Genomic DNA, 7,504 nt, shown 5'->3' with positions numbered 1-7,504 from the left:
CATTATTTACGGGAGGCATTCATTATTTATTCACCAGTTTAATTGATTTGAACTGTATACAGGAATGAAACATAGGGATTTTTGCAATTGGTTTAGGGCATGAAGTATTTAATCTCATGAGTATTGTAATGAATGATTTTCTCCCCTATTATTCAATCTTCAGTAAGCATAGCTTGAGAGAGACTTGTATATTAACTCTGTCAATGTTTATATTTGAAATGCCACACAAAACTCACATAATTAAAGTTGTTATTTTATGATATCATTGAATTATTGAAAACCAATATATCTACTCTAATCTGAGTAAGACTGAATCAAATATCTAGTCATTCTCTTTTACTGATGCCCTTTATTTTCCAAGGTAATTACATGTTGTTTGTTGTTTACCCATATTTTTTAGGGCCTATCCAATAAGCAGTATATTTCCTACAAACATCTTTTACTTTGAGAAAATAGGTACCATACACAACACTTTTAATTCTTTCTTTAAAAATTGATGATACTTTCAGGTAAGAAACAAACAAAAATCTGTGTATTTTATATTAGTAAATCGGCAATATGTGTCAATTATTAATTTTTTGTACGCATTTTGTTTTACTGGATATTCAATAATTAATATCAAATATTAGGACTTTTTTCCAAACATCATTTCAGTAATAACCTGAAGACAGATAAAATATACTTTCATGGGATCCCTGGGTGGCGCAGCGGTTTGGCGCCTGCCTTTGGCCCAGGGCGCGATCCTGGAGACCCGGGATCGAATCCCACGTCGGGCTCCCGGTGCATGGAGCCTGCTTCTCCCTCTGCCTGTGTCTCTGCCTCTCTCTCTCTCTGTGACTATCATAAATAAATAAAAATTTAAAAAAAAAAATATATACTTTCATTATCCTCCCTAAGTTTGTCTTTCTTAGTATGCCACCTAAACACAAATGACTCAAATGGTCATTTCTAGTGATTTACATTAAATTTACATATTTGGGTTGGTCCAAAGAATTTTGGTCTGTGATGACTTTTAATCAGGGGAAATTCTGCAAATGAATTTATGTACAAGCTCCCTGCCATTCTAAGAAAGTTCTTGCCTTACTCTGTACTACAAAAGTGCCTCTTTAATCTCCAACTAACAGATCTCCCTGAACTTGCATTGCCCCTATTCACATAACACAATACAGGGAATCTTCTGGGGCAATAAACAATTTGCTCTTCTCTGAATCTGTGCAATGTTTGGAACTTGCGTGAGTTGAGATTGAAACTGCTTGACAGACAAGATATGCTCACATGCACACACACACACACACACACACACATATTGGAAAAAATATTTGTGGCAAATAAATTAATGGTCTAACTTGGTAGGAGAGGAGAACAACTGATTAAAAATTTTAGTAGGATGCTTTTACTTGCTATCTATATATGACTAGGAGAAACTTTTTCTAAATTATTTTTTAGAATGTAACATCTGACAAGATCCACCTTCAGCAGATGTCTTCTATTACAAAAAAAAAAAAAAAAAAAGGTTGTGGCATGGTGTCCCAGAGCAGCATTTTCTGTTGAGGGATCTTGATTAGGAGGGTACTGAAGTTGAATTTCAGTGAGTTTTCCCATGTACCAATAAGGACTACTGGTGGAGTCTGTCTTTAAAGTCACCTTGGCAACCATTCTTTTCCTCTCTTCTCTTTCTTGGGAAGAACCTTCATAATGGTTTGTATATCTATTTCCCTAAGACACTAAGAAACTTCTCTTGTCTCAAATCATTTACTATCCATCTGGAGACTTTTCCAATATCAATGGACAATGCTGCAACTCATAAGATACAAAAAGCCCATGAGATCATGGCAAGATCACTGCTGGAGACTCCTGGTAAATTATCTCTCAGTTGACAGTGAAGGTTCCATATTCATTCCAATTCCTCTGACAATATTCCTCTCTTTAATGGGGTATGGATTGTTACAGTGTTCGTTCAAGTGGGAGGTATTCATGACAAATACTGCAATGGGTATATGCTTTTCCAATATGAAATTTAAGGATTTATTCCTCGAGCTGAACTTGAGATGTCTGATAGCCCTATTCCCACAAGTAGGAGGTTAATATACATTCTGGTGGTACCATATACTTCTTTGTAGCATATTTTTTTTATTATTGTCACTATTAGAGATCTGAAAGTCCTACATTTTATTTACCACAGCTTCTTTGGTGCTTATTAAATATTGGTTTAAATGAATGAATAAATAATTTAGTATTTAAATGTCTTATTATGAATTTTAAAGATTGTAGTAGTTACTTATGTGTACTTTTGAACCAATAGCTTAAGTCCTGAAATATTCCCTACTTATATGGAAAAATTTTAATTATTTGATTAAAATTATTCTATATACACTTGATTTTATAATCACCCAGATGTAAGTATCTCCAAATGCTAATAATTAAAGTTTCTTAAATATCAGAACTTCTTCATTCATTAATAAGTAAGGAATATGGAAATTCCAGGATTTGGATTATCTTAAGCCTATTTCATTCAGATTAATTTAATTGAGTAAGTTATTTTATTTGGCCTCTTTCTTACACTAACACAGACATCAACATATCCTTAAATTTTAAGTTTTGTTTGGTTCCTTACATCAAATGTAACACAATGCAAGATGTTGGTATGTTCCACCAGATTTTTCAAAGGATAGTTATAGGGCTTTCAATTGGACATACTCTTCATAATTTTTAATGATGATTCATAATGTTTTGTATATGGTAAGGTGCCATAGTCATTGAATGAACAAAATAGTCTCCCTAGGATCATTGATATAAGTAGCACACCCCGTTTCAGGTATTTATTTTCATATAACTATATCTTGCTTTTCTGCCTATATGGAAACCTGAATGCTGTTTACTAAATAGAACAATTGTATATTACTGATCTTACTCCAATGCAAGGAATAATGTAAAATTATCAATATTTTTCAACATAGCAATTGCAAGTGGGTGACTAATATAAATGTGGCCCTGAATGCAGAATAGATGAGAACATTACAATACCTTTCCTCATAGTTCAATGGCCCTGAAAAAAAAAAAATCACTCTTCACTGGTTACTGTCATTAAGCTGAGATAAAACCACTGCATGATTGGGAACAACTTTCATTTCCTCTGAACTTGTAACAAATAAAACACATACTTACAAAACTCATACTGATACTTTGTACAAGAGGCTGTTTAAGTGTAAAAGAGGCAGAAAAAGAGAAGGGAGAAAAGGGAGAGGAAGAGGGAAGAATGACAAGAGATGTGAGGTCAGTTTTTGAATTGTGCGTAGAACATGGGCATCCAAAAGAGCACATGCAGAAAACATGAGTGAGTGTAAATAAAGCCACTTGAAAAAAAGGCAAAAATGAATGGCTTTAATTAGTTATTACTTCAACTATGTAGAGTCTATCATAAAAAAGTCATTCAAATAAAATTCAATTTAACCACAAAATATCAATAATCTTTTTGTAGGTTTGTGAAAAATAAACCTTGTCTGTTCCTTTTTTTCACTAATAAATATGTATTTGGAGATATGGTTTAAAATTGTAAGTAAAAGAGTTTGGTTGTTTTCCTAGAAACTTTTGGCTCTGTTATCTCAATGACCCAGAAGGTAAATAATTTGGCACTCTCCCACACCTATTTGTTGAGTATTTAAAGACTTAAGCTATTGGTTCAACTTCAGGACTTAAGTTATTGGTTCAAAAGTACACAAGTCAGGAGGAGACTGATACCCCACTGATACAAAGCTACTTCCCATGTCTTATGTATGTATCTAATTTGTCCCCTATGCTCTTAGGTTTCTCCTAACCAGAGTTGGCTTGTACGAGGACATGGATCATAAGGTAGAATTGAATATAGAATCAAGGAGAAGAAAGGGGACTTACCTTACAAAGTTCAACATGATTTCCTATTTGTATTTAATTAAAATATTATTTTATTAAAGTCATGCACATAAACATTTTTAAACATGTAATCAAGATAAAACTTATTAAGATACTTTTCATTCTTATTCTTTCATATAGTCTTCAAACTTTGGTGTCTTTAAAACATTTACTTTCTCCTTCAGTTTTATTGAGATATAATTGCCAAATAGCATTGTGTATGTTTAAAGTGTACAACATGATGATTTGACACATGTATATGTTGTGAAATGATCACCACAATACAGTTAGTTAACACAGCCATGACCTCATAGAGCCATCATTTCTGTGTGTGTGGTAAGAACATTTAAGATCTGATCTCTTGGCAAATTTTAAGAACACAATTTTGTTGATCATACAGTTAAGGATAAAGTATTGCTAACAGTGGTCATCATGCTGTCAATTAGATCCCTAGAATATTCTTTTTATAGGTGAAAGTTTGTATACTTTGACCAACATCTCCCCATTTCTTCTACCTCTCAGCCCCTGACAACTGCCAACCTATTCTCTGTTTCTATGAATTTGACTTCTTTAGATTCTACATATAAGTGAGGTTGTACAAAATTTGTCTTTCTGTTCCTGACTTATTTTGCTTAGCATAATACCTTTAAAGTTCATCTTGCCACAAATAGTAAGCTTTCCTTCTTTTGGGGGGGGGCTATAAAATAATAATAATAATAATAATAATAAATAATGAAATATTATTTACAATAATGAGTTGCTCACAAGGCATGGAAATAATCTTAATGTCTAAAGGCAGATGAATGATGAAGAAAATGAATAACACTATGGTAAAGAAGGGTGAAGAAAATGAAATTCCAAGAATAGTAAAAGGAAATGAAAGCACTATCTCAAAGAGATAGATATATACCCAGAAATAGGATTGCTGGATCATATGGAAGTTGTATTTTTATTTATTTTGTTTTGTTTTGTTTTTTAAAGATTTTATTTATTTATTCATGGAAGACACAGAGAGAGAGGCAGAGACACAGGCAGAGGGAGAGGCTCCCATGGGGAGCCAGATATGGGACTCAATCCCACGACTCTGAGATCATGCCCTGAGTTGATGGTAAACAACCACTGAGCCACTCAGGCATTCCGGAAGTTATATTTTTAATTTTTTGAAGAAACTATACTGTTTCCCATAAGAGGGCTGTACTAATTTGCATTCCCATCAACAGTGAAAAAAGTTTCCCTTTTCTCCACATTCTGACCAACATTTATCTGTTGTCTATTTGATAATAGCCATTCTAACAAGTGTAAGCTGTATCATTGTAGTTTTAGCTTGCATTTCCCTGATTATTTGGACCTCTGTCTTAGATCATTCACAAAGATTAGCTCAAAATAGATTAAAACATTAAAATATTAAGACCGGGAAGTTTAAAATTCCTAGAAGAAAACAAGTTAATTTCCTTAACATTGATCTTGGCAACAATTTTTTATATGACACCAAAAACACAAGGAGCAAGAGCAACAACAATCAAGTAGGACTAAATCAAACTACAAAGCTTCTGCACAGCAAAGGAAACAATCAACTAAATGAAAAGGCAACCTATGAAATGGGAGAAAAAGCTTGCAAACCATAAAACTGATAAGGGTTAATATCCAAAATATGTGAAGAACTCATACAATTCAATAGAAAAAGAAAAAATCAAACAATCTAATAGAAAATGGGCAGAAGATCCACATAAAAATATTTTTCCAAAGAAGACATACAAATGGCTGATAGGTATGTGTAGAAATTTTCAATATCACTAAGCATTGTGTACATGTTTTTAAAAAGCTGAAATGTCCCATTTTCCGTTGAGCTCCTGCCTACTTGTGACCTGGAGTAGAGTTCCTACATGCTGTCATTTTTTTTTTTTAAATCTTTTTAGCTGTTATGTTTCTTCTGCTGTTTATCTCCATATTTCTAAGTGACAAACTCATTGTGCTAGTTTTGATTTTTAAAACTAAGATTTTTATTAAATTTTGACTATACGTATTGACTTTTTGCTATGGGAAATAAGTATGCTTAAGTAATGTTAATTTTATTTTTTTTCAATTAAAATTTTTTTAGGGTGGATTATTAATGAAGACAAGGACAGCACTTTTCCTGTAAAGGCAACCACCATAGCAAGTTCAGGAAATGCAACTTTTGCTAAATATTATGCTTACCATGGCCATTTTCTTTGGTTTTAACTCTCTCCTTTGTGCCTATCTGATCTGGCACATGGAGCCATATATAAGTGAATCTGTGAGTAATTTGAATGAGTGCTTAAATTACTTCAGAGAGCACCAATCTAGATTTATAACAAAGAATATTCAAAAGAAAAGGAAAGAAAAGCTACATGAAGAAATAATACAACTTTTTGAGAATGAAAGTAAATTAATAAGTTAAAAATAAGAAGATATGTATGTACTTTTAAAATCATGGTACATAAACATACCTTTACTATTCTGATTAGTGCTAAATAAATTATGTGCCACAAAGACGAGACAAATGATTAGTCTCCACAATTTCAATATGTAACAAATTAACCATTTCCCCCAAATGAAATGGCATGTAAGATATTTGCACTCAGTAGCAATTAAAGAAATTTTAATTGAAAAATGAATGATAAGCTTTACTCCCCTGACTGTTCATTTTACCCTGCAAAAATAGGCCATCATTTGAAAGAATGGGGACGCAGCCCTGGTTGGACTGTGAGACAGTTACTGGGCAGGGGGAAGGGAGTTGAACGTGGTAGCAACGTTTTACAGAAATATTTGAGAATGTATATTCAATAAAACCTTAAAATTTTGTGTAGGCTTTGGTGAAACAATCCCTCTCCCAGTAATTTTTCATAATTTTGTGTACAGAATAAATGTTTTAGCATTATTTGTGATAGCAAAAAGATACTAACAATTATATACAGAGAGTATATAAATAAGATTATAATATAGACAGAGACAGAGAGAGAAAAGACTATGCCATGTTAAGTGTTCATCATCTCTTTTTTCTGTATTTTCAGGAATTTTCACTGCTAGTACAAGGTGCATCTATTCATTTAAGAATAGAGATGACATTGAAACAAACACAATCCTGTACTTTGGGCCCATCTGGAACCTAGAACATCACGTAATGGATTCATGCAAATACATAACAAAGAATGATACCTACTGCCTGGAGAAAATGCTCCTAATACATTGCCATTTTAAAAAATATATATACAAAATAGATCTATGCCATAGTGTTATTTTTGCTAATGTGCAAGTGCAATTGGAATATGCTATTTGTATATGTGCAAATACACTAACAGTGATGCATTAAAAAGACTAAAATTTAGGGATAAAATGTTAGTATTTTCTTATTTATGCATTCAGCATACAGTGTTACATAATGTAAAAACTCAGCAAAATTCTGATCCATTTTGGCTTGATTAAAATTTTTTAGAAGTTGTAATATTAGCTTGACATTTTGTGTTTTGGCAACTGGGAGACAGAGACCGCCAGCACATCCTTCTCTCCATCCTTATTCTCTCCCAGAATCAATGCTCATGTGGAGAGAAGGGCAATACCGTGTGTCAAACTATTACTCTATACCTGATTTCTCATT

General features: G+C 32.8%; 1 long non-coding RNA gene across 2 annotated transcripts; it reads left to right on the top strand.

Annotated features, from left to right (window-relative positions):
* Window positions 1-1,678: 1,678 nt before the first annotated feature.
* LOC111090797 lies at window positions 1,679-7,209 on the top strand. Of its 2 annotated transcripts, none has more exons than XR_005372894.1 (3): window positions 1,679-1,698; window positions 3,804-3,849; window positions 6,921-7,209. It is a non-coding gene; the product is annotated as an uncharacterized LOC111090797 (long non-coding RNA). The 2 variants fall into 2 exon arrangements; XR_005372895.1 differs by having other exon boundaries at window positions 1,688-1,857.
* Window positions 7,210-7,504: the final 295 nt, after the last annotated feature.

This window comes from Canis lupus, chromosome 18, assembly GCF_011100685.1.
Source record: "Canis lupus familiaris isolate Mischka breed German Shepherd chromosome 18, alternate assembly UU_Cfam_GSD_1.0, whole genome shotgun sequence".
Lineage (NCBI taxonomy): Eukaryota > Metazoa > Chordata > Mammalia > Carnivora > Canidae > Canis > Canis lupus.
The sequence above is the reverse complement of the archived record's forward strand: the minus strand, read 5'-3'. Positions and strand labels throughout refer to the sequence as shown.